This window comes from Ranitomeya variabilis, chromosome 6 (genome assembly GCF_051348905.1).
Source record: "Ranitomeya variabilis isolate aRanVar5 chromosome 6, aRanVar5.hap1, whole genome shotgun sequence".
NCBI lineage: Eukaryota > Metazoa > Chordata > Amphibia > Anura > Dendrobatidae > Ranitomeya > Ranitomeya variabilis.
Window position 1 is genome coordinate 31,904,703 of NC_135237.1, and position 19,857 is coordinate 31,924,559.

Below are 19,857 nucleotides of genomic sequence, written 5' to 3' on the forward strand. Positions count from 1 at the left end.
CTCAAGTAGTATTGTGGCTTGAAAAAAACAAATTATTTATTGTGCATCCATAAAGCAAAAGGTTTGAACGTTTTCGGTCCACATCCGGACCTTTGGTTGCATACCACTCTACGCTGCTGCATACAGGACATTTCAACGCATCCAGGCAACTTAAAACCTTTGGATCTGCAAACGGCAGATTTATAATATCTACCGTACCAGTAAAATTGTTCTGATGAAGGTCCGGATGTGGATGGAAAACGTTCAAACCTTATGTTTTATGGATGCACTATAAATAATTTGTTTTTTTCAAGCCACAATACTACTTGAGTGCCAAGTTCTTTTCTACTTTATGCTCGGATAAGGTGTCATCCATGTATGTGTTGCAGCTGTCAAACAGACGTGGGGGCTCGAATATATTTATTGAGCACAAGGAAGACACTCAGTTAGTGGAGCGGCCCCCAAGCGCAGGGCAGCGGGGTACTCGGTACCGGGTCCCTCGGTCTCGGTTCTGGGGGTGTCACGGTGGCCCGACCCGGTCCGTGGCCCTGCTAAGGGGCGTCCAATTAAAAGGGGTGATGAGTTTGTCAAGTGTTCGTGACGCCACCTGTGGTCTTCGGTCAGGGTGACCGACGCTGCTGGGGGTCCACTGGGGTGATGGAATGGCAGCTAGATGGTGTAACTTCCCACAGGTGAAGTATGTCCCCAGGGCTTCCCTTGATGAGTAGATGGTGATGGTGTAGGTCGCAGTAAATGACAAGGACACAGGGTTGCAGTCTCTTTACCTTTTTACTGAAGGCTTCGGCATCCACAAACCAGAGCACTGCTAACAGGGCTGGCTGAGACCGGCCGGTCCGAAGGCACATCCAGAGTTCCCTTTGCAGGTGGAAATCAGTAGCCTACCTACTAGCGCCTGTGTGTTGTAGTACTTCCCTGCTGAGCACCACGGGATAGTCCTCACAACTGTCGTGTATGTTTCTGTTCTCTCTCTCCGTCCCCCAGATGGTTTGGATAGGACGCACCCGTATGACGGGGTAGGCCTGGAGCTATTTTATAGGGACCCTAGAGACGCCCCTCTCCCACAATTGCCTCCGTTGTCTTCATTAGGTGTAAAGGTGAGACAGCCAACCTAGAGTTAACTGCCCTGCCGTAGTTCAAAGTAATGCGTAGAGCCTATTACTCCCTCAGCGTTCCGGCCGCCGGCTACGCACCTCAGAAGGATGTTGCCGATCTTGGGGCACGACTCCTCCTGGTTCTATCTCCTTTGTGCTGTGATCTCGTTTCTCACTTCTCCACAATATACTTCGCTTCGTATCCTTTCTTAGGATGCCGCCGCAATGAGGTGCAGGCGCGGCTCCGTAATGATCTGTCTCGTGCTAGGCCACTGTCAGGATCCTACCCCTGACAGGGACCTCCCTGAATCTTCCCAAGCAACGCTCTCTCTCACTAGATGTTACCTGGGCAAAACCCAGTCAGCTTCTCTCTAACTTCCTATCCAGCCCCCAGTTTTACCAGAGTGTGAGGAGTGGCCTAATACATAGAACCTTTTGCTCCCCCTGGTGGCCGGAGTGTGAAGTGTAGTGTGTGACTGTGATACCTGGTCCGGTGAACTCCTTTAGTGCCATCAAACGTACCATCACTCCCTCTTATGGAAGAGCGACAATACTGCAACGACCAGGACTCTGGGGTGCTGCATTAGCACCCGAGCATGGCGGATAACACCTTATCCCAGCAAGCTCGCTCATCACTAGTGCCAACCCAAAACATCCAAATGACCCTGATCAAAAGTTCACATACGCTGGTGATTTTGACTTGATAACATGCACAGAAGTTGACACAAATGGGTTTGAATGGCTACTAAATGTAACATCCTCACATGTGACCTGTTTGCTTGTTATCATTGTGTGTGCATAAAAGCTGAGTGAGTTTCTGGGATCCAGACAGACTCTTGCATCTTTCATCCAGCCACTGATGCTTCTGGGTTGTGAGTCATGGGGAAAGCAAAAGAATTGTCAATGGATCTACAGGAAAAGATAGTTGAACTGTATAAAACAGGAAAGGGATACAAAAAAGATATCCAAAAAATTGATAATGTCAGTCAGCAACATCCAAACTGTGATTAGCAAATGGAAAATCAAGGGCTCTGTAAAAGCAAAACCACGGTCAGGTAGACCAACAAAAATGTTGTCCACAACTGCCAGGATAATTGTTTGGGATGCAAAGAAAAACCCACAAAAAAATCAGCTGAAATACAGGACTCTCTGAAAACTAGCAGCGTGGCTGTTTCAAGATGCACAATAAGGAGGCACTTGGAGAAAAATGGGCTGCATGGTCGAGTCGACAGAAGAAAGCCATTACTGCGAAAATACCACAGTATCTCGCCTACAATACACAAAACAGCACAGAGACAAGCCTCAAAACTTCTGGAACAAGGTAATTTGGAGTGATGAGACCAATATTGAACTTTTTTGCCACAAGCATAAACGTTACATTTGGAGAGGGGCTAGGATGAAAGGAACACCATTCCTACTGTAAAGCACGGAGGTGGATCACTGATGTTTTGAGGATGAAGGTTTGTGAACCACAAAGGCACAGGAAACATGGTCAAAGTTGAAGGAAAGATAAATGCAGCACGTTACCAGCAAATACTGGAGGCGAAATTGCAATCATCAGCCCAGAAGCTGCGCATGGGACGTACTTGGACGTTCCAACATGACAACAATCCAAAACACAAGGCCAAATAGACCTGTCATTAGCTACAGCAGAACAGAGTGAAGGTTCTGGAGTGGCCATCTCAGTCTCCAGACCTCAATATCATTGATCCACTCTGGGGAGATCTCAAGCATGCAGTTCATGCTTGACAACCCAGGAATTTACAGGAACTGGAGGCTTTTTGCCAAGAAGAGTGGGCAGCTTTACCATCTGAGAAAATAAAGAACCTCATCCACAACTACCACAAAAGACTTCAAGCTGTCATTGATGTTAGAGGGGGCAATACACAGTACTAAGAAATGGGGTATGTAAATTTTTGATCGGGGTCATTTGGATGTTTTGGGTTGTCATTATGATTTAAAAAGAGAAACACAGTAGTCTGACAATAAATGGCTTCATCCAACCACTAACCATGAGTGGAGGAAAGTTTTGGTGTTATCATTCATGTAAACTTTTGAGCAAAACTGTATATATCTCCACAGTCAATCACATGGTATTATGGCCCCACGCACAAGTATGATGTCACCACAGCCCCTCATATAGTATTATAGCCACCCCACATACAAGTATGATGTCCCCACAGCCCCTCACATAGTATTATAACCCCCCAGCCCCCACATACAAGTATGATGTCCCCACAGCACTTCCCACAGTAATATGGCCCCCACATTTCCCCCCACACAACTACTGACCGATAAAATAAAAAAATAAAATTACTCACCTCACTCCGCTCCCTCTAATGCGCTGTTCTGGAATAGATAAAGGGCAGCATATGGCCTGCAGGACGCGCTTTACCCAGGTCTGCTCTAGGGGATTTGTGCTATATATTGTAATATTTAATTATCGCAGAGTATAGTCAAATTACTTATCTTTTATGAAGCTGAGCCACAGTCTGGGCTTCTTAGGAACATCAGGATGGTGGCATTTCAATGGTTAAACAGCAGCAATCAGAGGCAGCTCTGGTTGCTGCTGTTTTGCTTAATTCACCCGTACCCCACATACAAATACATCCTATGTTGAGAAAGGACTTGAGCATCTGGGTGTGACTGCAAGCAGGGCCGCCATGAGGGCATTACTGCCCTTACTGCTGTATGGGGCCCGATGACCAGAGGCACACGGGGGGGCCCACACGGCCCCGCCTCTTGTGCTACTGCTCATGAGGCCCCATCCTGCAGACCTGCACTAATGTGCTGTAGGCCTGCGGCGCACACGTCAGCGCCGGGGCCCCGGAGCTTTCTGGGAGCTGTGCACGGCCGTCTTTACCTGGACGGCTGTGCAGCTCGGACTCCCTCCGCTCTCCTTGGACTTCTGGTCAGGTGTCGGCGCGTATGCGATGACGTCATCGGGTACGCTCTTACATGTACGAGGAGTGGACACTGACCAGAAGCGGAGCTGCGCCTGCTGGGGATCGCTTATGAGGTAAGTATGTAAAACATTTTTTTTCTTACATAAAATTAATTAAATGGGCGAGGAGGGGATGAGGGGGCACTGGACATTATGAAGGGGGCACTGCACATGAAGGGGGCACTGCTCAAGATATAGAGGGCACTGCACAAGATAAAGGGTGCTGCACATGAATGGAGGGCTGCACATGATAAAGGGGGGCTGCTGTTATGATCCTAAGTGGTTGAGGATCACAAATTACTCCAGCTAAGTAACATACATAGGACAAGCTCTAGGGAGGTGGCAAACTGGACTGACCGCAAATCTGAACCTATCCAAACACCCTAGAAGTAGCCGGTGAACGTGCCTAAAAATCCTAGACGTCTCGAGCCAGCCTGAGGAACTAACTACCCCTAGAGAGAAAGACAGACCTCTCTTGCCTCCAGAGAAATAATCCCCAAAGATATAGAAGCCCCCAACAAATAATAACGGTGAGGTAAGAGGAAGGCACATACACAGGGGTGAAAACAGATTTAGCAAATGAGGCCCACTAATACTAGATAGCAGAAAATAGTAAAGGGGTCTGTGCGGTCAGTAAAAAACCCTTACAAAATATCCACACTGAGATTTCAAGAACCCCCGCACCAACTAACGGTGTGGGGGGAGAAACTCAGTCCCCTAGAGCAACCAGCAAGCGAGGAAAACACATTTTAGCGAGCTGGACTAAAAACATAATAAATGCTGATAATCAGAAAATGATCAAACAAAAACTTAGCTTGTCTTGGAGAGACTGGGAGCAAGGTAGTCACAAGGAATCTGAAGAGCACTGAATACATTGAGAGCAGGCAAGGAACTGAGTAGTGAGGTGAGCTAAATAGGAAACCAACCAAGGATAACGAACCAGCTGATGCTGCCAACCTGCAGAAAGACAACACTACACAGTACCGCTTGTGACCACTAGAGGGAGCCCAAAAACAGAGTTCACAACAGGCTGCACATGATAAAGGGAGCTATACATGATAAAGGGGGCTGCACATGATAAAGGGGTGCTGCACATGATAAAGGGGTGCTGCACATGATAAAGGGGGTGCTGCACGTGAAGGGGGCATTGCACAAGATAAAGGGGCACTGCACATGAATGGGGGGCTGCACATGATAAAGGGGGCTGCACATGATAAGGGGGTGCTGCACATGATAAAGGGGGCTGCACATGATAAAGGGGGCTGCACATGATAAAGGGGGCTGCACATGTTAAAGGGGGATGCACATGATAAAGGGGTCTGCACATGATGAAAAGGGGGGTCTGCACATTATGAAAATGGGGGTCTGCACAAAATTTTGGGGGGTCTGCACATGATGAAAGGGGGGCCTGCACATGATGAAAGGCGGGTCTGCACATGATGAAAGGGGGGTCTGCACATGATGAAAGGGGAGATCTGCACATGTTGGAGTGGGGCTGCAAATGATGGAGGGTGTTGTGAATTCCGCTCTTGGGCTCCCTCCGGTGGTTGTAAGTGGCACTTTTGTGAGTTCTGCTCTTGGGCTCCCTCCGGTGGTTTTAAGTGGTACAGCTGCTCCTTGGATCTAGTAGTCAGCATCTGCTTCCACTGATTGTCTTTCTGGCTCGGCTATTTAGCCTGGTTTTATCCTTCAGCCAGTGCCAGTGACCAATGGTTCCTGCTTGGATTCACATCTCTGCTTGGATTTCCCTGATATTCTGACCCATTCAGCAAAGATAAGTCCTTGCTTTGTTCTTTTGCAGTCCACTTGTTGTGGACTTAATCGTTCTGCCCTTTCTATGTTTTTTCTAGTCCAGCTTGTCAGTATAGATTTATTCAGTTAAGCTGGAAGCTCTGGGAAGCAGATTTACCCTCCACACCTTTAGTCAGGTGTGGAGATTTTTGTAAACTCTGTGGTGGATTTTTCTAGTTTTTTAATACTGACCGCACAGTATTCTGTTCTGTTCTTTCTATCTAGCTAGACTGGCCTCCTTTGCTGCATCTTGGTTTCATTCTGCATATGTCATTTCCCTCTCCACTCACAGTCAATATTTGTGGGGGGCTGTTCTATCCTTTGGGGATTTTCTCTGAGGCAAGATAGCTTTCCTGTTTCTATCTTTAGGGGTAGTTAGTCCTCCGGCTGTGATGAGGTGTCTAGGGAGTGACAGGAACATCCCACGGCTACTTCTAGTGTTGTGTTAAGCTCAGGAACTGCGGTCAGTACAGATACCACCTCCTCCAGAGCACGTCCCATGTCGCTCCTAAACCACCAGTTCATAACAGGAGGGGCTGCAATTGATGTTGTGAGGAAGAGGATTGGGGACTGCACATGAATGGAAGGGGACTGCACATGATGAAGTGAGGGGTGAGGAGGACAGCAAATGATGAAGTGAGGGGTGAGGAGGACAGCAAATGACGAAGTGAGGGGGGAGGACGACAGCAAATGATGAAGTGGGGGGGACGAAGGCAAATGATTAAGTGAATTGGACTGCAAATGATGAAGTGAGGGTCGGGGGACAGCAATTGAATTGAAGGTGGGGGACGGGGAGAGCAAATGAGGCCCTGGGGGAGAGCAAATATTGATGAATTTTGAGAGTGGAGGGAGTAAATGATGTATTGAATGTGGGGGGAGAGCAGTTGATAATGAATAGAGGGTGGGGTGGGAGAGAGAAGACGATAATGAATTGGGGCAGAAGGGGCATGTAAATATAATGAATCGGGGGAGTGGGAGGCACCTAGTGGGGGGCGTTGAATGCAGTGACTGGTAATGAATTGGGGGAAAGAGTACAGGGGCTAATTAATGTATATATTTATTAATTGGGGAAAATGGCTAATTATAGTTGGTGGGGATGCAGTGGTGGATTAATAATAGCTAATTATATATTAATGGTGGGTGCACGTATATCTTTAGATGTGTAGTGTAGAAGAAAGGGAAAAGTGGGGAATGTGCTCTGGAAGCGGTGCTCTAGGTATCTATGTGTTATTTTATGCAGAGACGAGTTCTGGCTGGGACAAATGATGGCAGTCTGCGCTGCATGAAAAAGAAAAGCAAAGATGAAGAACTTCAGCTAGAGACGACACTGGTGAGTCAGTGTGTTACCTGTACACTGACACCATACACTCTATTATCTGTTCACTGTACACTATATCACAGAGCTCCTGTGTATAATGTCACTGGTGATCTCCGTATTACCTGTACACTGACACTATATACAGATCTCCAGTGTATAATGTCACCAGTGATCACTGTATTACCTATACACTGACACTATATACAGAGCTCCTGTGTATAATGTCACTGGTGATCACTGTATTACGTGTACACTGACATTATATACAGAGCTCCTGTGTATAATGGCATTAGTGCTGTGGTTTTTTTTCAATTAATGATCAGTATTGTAGTATTCAGTCACTATGTGGTGGCAGTATGTGATCTGGTCGTGGTATGGCGGTATTTCTCCCTGTATGTGGTATTATCAGGTCACTATGTAATAGTAATATGCGATCTGGTCACAGTATGGAGATATTTGTTTCTTGTATGTGGTATTATTCCGTCACTATGTGGTGGTAATATGTCGTTTGGTTATGGTGTGATGGTATTTTTCCCTTGCATGTGGTATTAATGGTCATTCTGAAATATATATGTGACTCATTGCCTTAAATAAGAATAAATAAAAATATAGAAAATATAAAGAAATGTTTAATAGGTTAGAGTAGAGTAGAGCCCGGCCAAATAGTCTACCTTTTCGTGGTGGTGGCTTAAAAATTCTTTTGGCCAAAACAAAAACTGCTAGCTATGTATGTGATCTGGTGTCTGCTGGGAACTGTTAATATCAGATTGGTGAGGACGTGGTGCAGAAGATGAGTTTTTCCAAGAGCGGGCAGTGAGACTGTGGAAGGTCTGAGATGTGGAGGCGGAGCTGGGGTGGAGCCTGGGCGGAGTTTCAAGGGGCCCCGAAAATGTTGCCAGTATGGGGCCCCGAAATTCCTAGTGGCAGCCCTGACTGTAAGCCCTGCACCCATTGTAGGTACACCCCTGCTTAAAGGGATAATGTAGTTTAGGAAACCTATTTTATATACCATTTAGTGAATTCTCTGCTCTGGATCCTTATTTCTTGGCCAAAGTGTACAGAGGGTACAAAGAGTGTCGCTTTCTGCAGGAGCTGTCCTGTCCTGCATGACATAAACAGCCCATTTAATAGTACCGTAAAATTCTGATAATCTGCAATCCCTGAATCCGGAGAAGTGGTGGATTATCAGAAATGTCAAATTATTGAAAATGCAAGCTGGATGTTCCATCACATTGGTATTAGCATGGCAGCGCTGGCCAAAGTCTCATATTATAGACCTATGTGGTAACATGGATGGTAATAATTGTGTATGTAGTATGATAATTAATATTGCCTACTGTCTCACCTTCCAAATTGCAGGATGGGGGAGGATCGAAGGGCTATCACGTTACCTTTGTATTGAGGAGGAGGTGACAGACAATTTCTTTTCTGTAACTTCCTCCTGCCTGGAGGCGATTTTCTAGAGACCTACTTTGCTTGCAATAACTTGCACACATTACATGCCGATGATCATGATGTTGGCAAAATAATACTTTTTGTAAAACGGAAAATCTCTTCCATCATAAATAATAACGGATTTGACAAATACAAATACATATTATGCCGTATATTAGATTCCAAAAAATATAGAGTCTGTTCACCAATGATAATTTTATAGAAAATATATATCTACACTGCTCAAAAAAAATAAAGGGAACACTGAAATCCCACATCCTAGATATCACTGAATGAAATATTTCAGTTGCAAATCTTTATTCATTACATAGTGGAATGTGTTGAGAACAATTTAAACATAAAAATGAATGTAAATCAAAAGGAATATCCCATAGAGGTCTGGATTTGGAATGATTCTCAAAATCAAAGTGGAAAATCAAATTACAGGCTGATCCAACTTCAGTGGAAATGCCTCATGACAATGAAATGATGCTCAGTAGTGTGTTTGGCCTCCACGTGCCTGTATGATCTCCCTACAATGCCTGGGCATGCTCCTGATGAGGTGGTGGATGGTCTCCTGAGGGATCTCCTACCAGACCAGGACTAAAGCATCCGCCAACTCCTGGACAGTCTGTGGTGCAACTTGACATTGGTGGATGGTGCGAGACATGATGTCCCAGATGTGCTCAATTGGATTCCTGTCTGGGGAATGGGCGGGCCAGTCCATAGCTTCAATGCCTTCATCTTGCAGCAACTGCTGACACTCCAGCCACATGAGGTCTGGCATTGTCCTGCATTAGGAGGAACCCAGGGCCAACCGCACCAGCATATGGTCTCACAAGGGGTCTGAGGATCTCATCTCGGTACCTAATGGCAGTCAGGCTACCTCTGGTGAGCACATGGAGTGCTGTGCGGCCCTCCAAAGAAATGCCACCCCACACCATTACTGACCCACTACCAAACAGGTCATGCTGAAGGATGTTGCAGGCAGCAGATCGCTCTCCACGGCGTCTCCAGACTCTGTCACGTCCGTCACGTGCTCAGCGTGAACCTGCTTTCATCTGTGAAGAGCACAGGACGCCAGTGGCGAATTTATCAATCCTGGTGTTCTGTGGCAAATGCCAAGCGTCTTGCACGGTGTTGGGCTGTGAGCATAACCCCCATCTGTGGACGTCGGGCACTCAGACCATCCTCATGGAGTTAGTTTCTAACCATTTGTGCAGACACATGCACATTTGTGGCCTGCTGGAGGTCATTTTGCAGGGCTCTGGCAGTGCTCCTCCTGTTCCTCCTTGCACAAAGGCTAAGGTCGCAGTCCTGCTGCTGGGTTGTTGCCCTCCTACGGCCCCATCCATGTCTCCTGGTGTACTGGCCTGTTTCCTGGTAGCGCCTCCAGCCTCTGGACACTACGCTGACAGACACAGCAAACCTTCTTGCCACAGCTCGCATTGATGTGCCATCCTGGATGAGCTGCACTACCTGAGCCACTTGTGTGGGTTGTAGAGTCCGTCTCATGCTACCACAAGTGTGAAAGCACAGCCAACATTCAAAAGGGACCAAAACATCAGCCAGAAAGCATTAGTACTGAGATGTGGTCTGTGGTCCCCACCTGCAGAACCACTCCTTTATTGAGGGTGTCTTGATAATTGCCAATAATTTCCATCTGTTGTCTATTCCATTTGCACAACAGCATGTGAAATTGATTGTCAATCAGTGTTGCTTCCTAAGTGGACAGTTTGATTTCACAGAAGTTTGATTTACTTGGAGTTAGATTCTGTTGTTTAAGTGTTCCCTTTATTTTTTCGAGCAGTGTATAATCTACATAAACAATTTAGTCACTGTGTTAATAGAGTATATTACATTATTTATCTTGAGATACATTCTGTATTATCCTCCAGAGCTGCACTCACTATTCTGCTGGTGCAGTCACTGTGTACATACATTACAGTACTGATCCTGAGTTACATCCTGTATTATACCCCAGAGCTGCACTCACTATTCTGCTGATGCAGTCACTGTGTACATACGTTACATTACTGATCCTGTGTTACCTCCTGTATTATACTCCAGAGATGCCCTCACTATTCTGCTGGTGCAGTCACTGTGTACATACATTACTGATCCTGTACTGATCCTGAGTTACCTTCTGTATTATACTCCAGAGCTGCACTCACTATTCTGCTGGTGCAGTCACTGTGTACAAATGTTACTGATCCTGAGTTACATCCTGTATTATACCCCAGAGCTGCACTCACTAGTCTGCTGGTGCAGTCACTGTGTACATACATTACATTACTGATCCTGAGTTACATCCTGTATTACACTCCAGAGCTGCACTCACTATTCTGCTGGTGCAGTCAATGTGTACATACATTACATTACTGATCCTGAGTTACATCCTGTATTATACCCCAGAGCTGCACTCACTATTCTGCTGGTGCAGTCACTGTGTACAAATGTTACTGATCCTGAGTTACATCCTGTATTATACCCCAGAGCTGCACTCACTATTCTGCCGGTGCAGTCACTGTGTACATACATTACATTACTGATCCTGAGTTACATCCTGTATTATACCCCAGAGCTGCACTCACTATTCTGCTGGTGCAGTCACTGTGTACATACATTACATTACTGATCCTGAGTTACATCCTGTATTATACTCCAGAGCTGCACTCACTATTCTGCTGGTGCAGTCACTGTGTACATACATTACATTACTGATCCTGAGTTACATCCTGTATTATACTCCAGAGCTGCACTCACTATTCTGCTGGTGCAGTCACTGTGTACATACATTACATTACTGATCCTGAGTTACATCCTGTATTATACTCCAGAGCTGCACTCAATATTCTGCTGGTGCAGTCACTGTGTACATACATTACATTACTGATCCTGAGTTACATCCTTTATTATACTCCAGAGCTGCACTCACTATTCTGCTGGTGGAGTCACTGTGTATAGTGAGTGCAGCTATGAAGTATAATATAGCATATTATATAGAATTAATTATGTAATCTGAGACGTTCTTTCTAGTTGATTTGTGCTCTGGCTAATAGAGCTGGAAATGGGGAACACTTCTTTATATTTGTTTTTTGTTTTTTTTTAACCATAAAATCTCTTTTAAAACTTTTGAACACATATTGAATGTACGAAAGAATGAAAATTCCCATTCTGTACAGCAGCGTTCACCTCAGGGATGAAAACTGCCACGTAGAGACCTGTCTATAACGATCTAGACAGACGTTTCTGCTTCTGTGGGGTTTTTCGGGAGGATACTTTGCATTGCCAGGATTTTTTTGTTGTGCTGTCTATAATTGTGTTTGGCTCCTGCAATAGTAAATCCTATAATGAGCCGAGCGGTGGATCACAGGGACCCTCTAGTGTTCTCATTGTGCTCTGCTGGCAGTCCCACTGATCGCATGGACAATGCACCCTCATCAGAGGGACTTTACATTACCCGGCCGCTCCTTAAGGTTAGTTCCTCTTAATGCCTTTTAGAATCTGCTATTCAAAGTAAACTTCAAGGAAAATTCAAGTTTCCTATTACAAGAAAACTACAACTCCCAGCATCCACTGACCTCAACCTCCACAGGATTCCTACCTTGAGAAGTAGTTATGGTGGTGATTTTTTTTTCCTCACCATTTTTTTTTTAATGCACACGGTTGGCTAAATTTTTTTAGACAACTTTTTGAGTTTTTTTAAAAACAGTTTTACAGCATTCACAGTATGAAAATGGAACGATAACTTTATTCTCCGGGTCAGTACGATTACACTGACACCTATTTTTCTGTATACTTTACTACTGTTCCAATATCCATATTAATTCATAAACGTTTTCTATTTTTTTTTTGATAGGTGAAATGGAAGAAACCGCAATCCTGCAACTTTTTTTTTTTCTTTTCAAGAGATACCAATTTTTTTTTAAAGTTTTATCACTATTACAAAATAGAAATTGAGTTTTTCCATTTTTCTCTTGATTTTGCAGGATAAAGAACAGTTTGAAAAATTACGGTAGATTGTTACCGTGTTAGAGTGTTAGTAAAATGTGTTTTTTTATTGTTTGTAATTTTTGTATTTTTTTTTACATGGGAAAAGGAGAGTTTTTTTGTATTTTTAACATTTGTTTGTTTTATTTTTACATTTTTTAAACATTAGCCACTCGCTTTCCCATAGGGTGGTGAGCGGCACCCATGCTGTTACACATGTCCTAGCAGGTGCAGATGCCACGTCTTTAGACAAGGTCACCTCCTGATGCGGTAGTTAGCAGCACAACCCCTTTATATATATTTTTTTAAAGTTTAGTCCTACTGTGATCACTTAGGCTGGTTTCTAGTGTTGAGCATTCCGATACTGCAAGTATCGGGTATCGGCCGATACTTGCTGTATCGGAATTCCGATACCGAGATCCGATATTTTTGTGGTATCGGGTATCGGTATCGAAACAACATTAATGTAAAAATGTGTAAAAGAGAGAATTAAAATAAAAAATATTGCTATACTCACCTCTCCGACGCAGCCTGCACCTTACCGAAGGAAGCGGCAGCGTTCTTTGTTTAAAATTCGCGCTTTTCTTTCCTTTACGTGAGTCCCGGCTTGTGATTGGTTGCGTGCCGCCCATGTGACCGGGACGCAACCAATCACAGCAAGCCGTGACGTAATTTCAGGTCCTTCAGGATTTTAAAATTACGTTCCGGCGTTGTGATTGGTTGCGTCGCAGTCACATGGGAGACGCAACCAATCACAGCAAGCCGTGACGTAATTTCAGGTCCTTAAGGATTTTAAAATTACGTCCCGGCTTTGTGATTGGTTGCGTCGCAGTCACATGGGAGACGCAACCAATCACAAGCCGTGACGTCACGGGAGGCTGGACACGCGCGCATTTTAAAATGGGCGCGTGTCCAGCCTCCCGTGACGTCCCGGCTTGTGATTGGTTGCGCCGCGATCAACCAATCACAAGCCGGGAGGCTGGACACGCGCCCATTTTAAAATTTTAAAATGCGCGCGTGTCCAGCCTCCCGGCTTGTGATTGGTTGACCGCGGCGCAACCAATCACAAGCCGGGACGTCACGGGAGGCTGGACACGTGCCCATTTTAAAAAGCGCGCGTGTCCAGCCTCCCGTGACGTCACGGCTTGTGATTGGTTAATGGCGGCCATGTTGCCGGGACGCGGACCAATCACAGCAAGCCGTGACGTAATTTCGTCACGGCTTGCTGTGATTGGTCCGCGTCCCGGCAACATGGGCGCCGTGACCAATCATAAGCCGGGACGTCACTGGAGGCTGGACACGCGCGCTTTTTAAAATAGGCGCGTGTCCAGCCTCCCGTGACGTCCCGGCTTGTGATTGGTTAATGGCGGCCATGTTGCGGGGACGCGGACCAATCACAGCAAGCCGTGACGTAATTTCGTCACGGCTTGCTGTGATTGGTCCGCGTCCCGGCAACATGGCCGCCCTGACCAATCACAAGCCGGGACTTCACGTAACCAAGTAAAAGCGCGAATTTTAAACAAACAACGCTGCCGGTTCCCTCGCTGAGGTCCAGGCTGCGTCGGAGAGGTGAGTATAGCGATATTTTTTATTTTAATTCTTTCTTTTACACATTTATATGGATCCCAGGGCCTGAAGGAGAGTTTCCTCTCCTTCAGACCCTGGGAACCATCAGGGATACCGTCCGATACTTGAGTCCCATTGACTTGTATTGGTATCGGGTATCGGTATCGGATTGGATCCGATACTTTGCCGGTATCGGCCGATACTTTCCGATACCGATACTTTCAAGTATCGGACGGTATCGCTCAACACTACTGGTTTCACATTTGCGTTGTGCCGAGCTGCGGAGGGCTGCGTAGTTCCTCCGTTATGCCCCGCCCACTACCGCACCTCTTCCATTCAGTTCCGCCTACGTCGGCATGCGTCCTTTGTACCTATCTTTAACATTGGGTACGCAAGCCATGCGAATGCACGCAGATGCCTTCGCATGCGTCATTTTGACGCTGCGCCGACCGCAACAAAATGCTGCAACAAAACGATGCATGCGGAGGCCTAGCCTCTGACCACACCCATTTCACAACTAGTCACACCAATATCCACACCCCAACCACACCCATTTAGCACTGCTGATCACACTGTTTCATACACAATAACTACAGAAAAAAATATGGACACACATGATGCTCAATACTGTATAATGGCCCCACATGATGCTCAATACTGTATAATGGCCACACATGATGCTCAATGCTGTATAATGGCCACACAGTGCTCCATACTGTTTAATGGCCACACATGATGCTCAACACTGTATAATGGCCACACATGATGCTCAATACTGTATAATGGCAACACATGATGCTCAATACTGTATAATGGCCACACAGTGCTCCATACTGTATAATGGCCACACATGATGCTCAATACTGTTTAATGGCCACACATGATGCTCAATGCTGTATAATGGCCACACAGTGCTCCATACTGTATTATGGCCCACATGATGCTGCGTACAATATAACAACCCCACATGATGCTACATACAGTATAATGGCCCCACATGATGCTCCATACAGTATAATGGGCCCACATGATGCTGCATACAGTATAATGGCCCCGCATGATGCTGCGTACAGTGTAATGGCCCCACATGATGCTCTATACAGGAAAATGGGCCCACATGATGCTGCATACAGTAAAATGGCCACACATGATGCTGTGTACAGTATAATGGCCCCACATGATGCTCCATACAGTATAATGGACCCACATGATGCTGCATACAGTACAATGGCCCCACATGATGCTGCATACAGTATAATGGCCCCACATGATGCTCCATATTGTATAATGGCCCCACATGATGCTACGTACAGTATAATGGGCCCACATGATGCTCTATACAGTATAATGAGCCTACATGATGCTGCGTATATTATAATGGCCCCACATAATGCTACACACAGTATTGTATAATGGCTCCACATGATGCTGGGTACAGTAAAATGGCGCCACATGATGCTGGGTACAGAATAATGGCTCCACATGTTGCTCAATACTGTATAATGGCCCCACATGATGATGCGTATAGTATAAAGACCACACATGATGCTGGATACAGTATAATGGCCCCACATTATGCTCTATACAGTATAATGGGCCCACATGATGCTGCATACAGTAAAATGGCCACACATGATGCTGTGTACAGTATAATGGCCCCACATGATGCTCCATACTGTATAATGGGCCTACATGATGCTGCATACAGTATAATGGCCCCGCATGGTGCTGCGTACAGTGTAATGGCCCCACATGATGCTCTATACAGGAAAATGGGCACACATGATGCTGCATACAGTAAAATGGCCACACATGATGCTGCGTACAGTATAATGGTCCCACATGATGCTCCATATTGTATAATGGCCCCACATGATGATGCATACAGTATAATGGCCCCACATGATGCTCCATACTGTATAATCACCCCACATGATGCTGCGTACAGTATAATGGCCCCACATGATGCTCCATACAGTATAATGGACCCACGTGATGCTCCATACAGTATAATGAACCCACATGATGCTGCATACTGTATAGTGGCCCCACATGATGCTCCATACTGTATAATGGGCCCACATGATGCTGCATACAGTAAAATGGCCACACATGATGCTGTGTACAGTATAATGGCCCCACATGATGCTCCATACTGTATAATGGGCCCACATGATGCTGCATACAGTATAATGGCCCCACATGATGCTGCATACAGTATAATGGTCCCACATGATGCTCCATACAGTATAATGGACCCACGTGATGCTGCATACTGTATAATGGCCCCACATGATGCTGCGTACAGTATAATGGCCCCACATGATGCTCTATACAGGATAATGGGCCCACATGATGCTGCATACAGTAAAATGGCCACACATGATGCTGTGTACAGTATAATGGCCCCACATGATGATCCATACTGTATTATGGGCCCACATGATGCTGCACACAGTAAAATGGCCACACATGATGCTGCATTCTCCAGGTCAGGATGATTACAGTGATACAAAACTTTCATTTTATTATATATGAGTGATACAATTTTTGTCTGAATTTTAAAAAATCAAACAAATATTTTTGTTACTTTCTGTTGTCATTTTCTAAGATTTGTAACATTTTTATTTTTGCTCAATGGAGCTGTCTGAGGGCTTGATATTTGTGTGATGAGCTGACGTTTTTGTTCATTCTAATTCAATTTGTTTTGTTTTAGTCTCATTTTGTTGCATTGTCTATGGAAGATGAGGTAATAAAAAATAAGATAAGAATTCTGCCGTTTAAATTTTTTTCTCACTACAGTGTTTATCAAACAGTTTAATTCATTTTTCATTTTATATTTTTATATATAGGAATTTTACAGATGCAGTGCTACCATACTGTAAATGTTTATTTTTTTCTATCTTTATTTTTAATGGGTTAACGAGAGGCACAATGTTTTACTTTTAATTTTTGTTATATATTTATCTATATATATAATTATCTAAGGGGTACTTCCGTCTGTCTGTCTTTCTGCGATTAGTCCCTCCCTACTCCCCTGCAGTCAGTGCCCGACGCCCGCTCACTCCATAATCCCCTCCGGACACCGCTCACACAGGGTTAATGCCAGCGGTGGCAGACTGCGTTATGCCGCGGGTTACGCACTCCGTTACCACTGCTATTAACCCTGTGTCCCCAACGTTTTACTATTAATGGTGCCTATGCAGCATCAATAGTAACAAAATCTAATGTTAAAAATAATAAAAAAAATACCTGCTATACTCACCCTCCGTAGTCCGAGGATGCGCTCGCGCCTTCTGACAGCTTCCGGTCCCAGAGATGCATTGCGAAATTACCCAGAAGACTTAGCGGCCTCGCGAGACCGCTAAGTCTTCTGGGTAATTTCGCAATGCATCCTGGGAACGGAAGATGGCGGCAGCCGCGCGCATATCGCCAGCGCGCCGTTGGATCCCAGGAGGTGAGTATGTAACTATTTTCTATTTTAATTCTTTTTTTTTTAACAGGGATATGGTGCCCACACTGCTAAATACTGCGTGGGCTGTTATATACTACATGGCTGCTATATACTACGTGGGCAGTACTATATACTACATGGCTGCTATATACTACATGGGCAGTACTATATACTACATGGCTGTTATATACTACGTGGACTGTGCTATATACTACATGGCTGCTATATACTACGTGGGCAGTACTATATACTACATGGCTGCTTTATACTATGTGGACAGTACTATATACAGTACTACATGGCTGCTATATACTACGTGGGCAGTACTATATACTACATGGCTGCTATATACTATGTGGACAGTACTATATACAGTACTACATGGCTGCTATATACTACGTGGGCAGTACTATATACTACATGGCTGCTATATACTACGTGGGCAGTACTGTATACTACGTGGGCAGTGTTAGATACTGCATGGGCTGCATTATATACTACATGGCTGCTATATACTACGTGGCCAGTGTTACATACTATGTGGGCTGTGCTATATATTGCGTGGCCTGTGTTATATACTACGTCGCCTGTGTTATATACTACGTGGCTTCTATATACTGCGTGGCCTGTGTTATATAGTACGTGGGCTGTGTTATATACTGTTTGGGCTGTGTTATATACTGCGTGGCCACTGTTATATATTGCGTGGCCTGTATTAACGCATCGGGTATTCTACAATATGTACGGTATGTATATAGCAGCCACATACTATATAGCACAGGCCACGTACTATTTGTCTGCTATATATTACATGGCTCCTATATACTACGTGGCCTGTGCTATATACTATGCAGCTGCTATATATATACATATTTTAGAATACCTGATGCGTTAGAATCGGGCCACCATCTAGTATATTATAAGTACTGATGGTGTATCTGGTGCTGTATTTATGTAGTAATGGTGGCTCTGGTGCCGTATTCATGTACAGATAATGGTAAATCACCATAACCATCATCAGTACATGAATGTATCACTAGAACCATCATCAGTACATAAATACTGTACAAGAACCATCAGTTTTGACACCAGTTGAATTTGTCCCATGATGGATACAAACATATTATAGTTAAGCTATATTAGTTTCCATGACTATCCTTGGGTTGACATTTAAAATATAGGATGCCCACATTATGTAATGTAATGACTATGAGCAAATCAACACTGTCTCCATCAGGGCTCACAATCTAAATTGTTTTTCTTTGGAGTGTAGGAGGAAACCCAGGCAAACACAAGGGAGATAATATACAAACTCATTGCAGATGTTGTCCCTGGTGTGATTTGGACCCAAGACCCCAGCGTGCAAAGCAACAGAGCTAACCAGTAAGCCACAATGTAGCACACATATATATTAGAGGATGTAAGGCAGGATCAGTCCGGGATAAGTAAGTTAAGTATGTACACAGTGACTGCACCAGCAGAATAGTGAGTGCAGCTCTGGGGTATAATACAGGATGTAACTCAGGATCAGTGCAGGATCGGTAATGTAATGTATGTACACAGTGACTGCACCAGCAGAATAGTGAGTGTAGCTCTGGGTTATAATACAGGATGTAACTCAGGATCAGTAATGCAATGTATGTACACAGTGACTGCACCAGCAGAATAGTGAGTGCAGCTCTGGAGTATAATACAGGATGTAAGTCAGGATCAGTAAAGTAATGTATGTACACAGTGACTGCACCAGCAGAATAGTGAGTGCAGCTCTGGAGTATAATACAGGATGTAAGTCAGGATCAGTAAAGTAATGTATGTACACAGTGACTGCACCAGCAGAATAGTGAGTGCAGCTCTGGGGTATAATACAGGATGTAACTCAGGATCAGTAATGTAATGTGTGTACACAGTGACTGCACCAGCAGAATAGTGAGTGCAGCTCTGGGGTATAATACAGGATGTAAGTCAGGATCAGTAATGTAATGTATGTACACAGTGACTGCACCAGCAGAATAGTGAGTGCAGCTCTGGAGTATAATACAGGATGTAAGTCAGGATCAGTAATGTAATGTATGTACACAGTGACTGCACCAGCAGAATAGTGAGTGCAGCTCTGGAGTATAATACAGGATGTAACTCAGGATCAGTAATGTAATGTATGTACACAGTGACTGCACCAGCAGAATAGTGAGTGCAGCTCTGGAGCATAATACAGGATGTAACTTAGGATTAGCATGAGCAAATATTTTTGGCTCCCTCCTTATTCAGC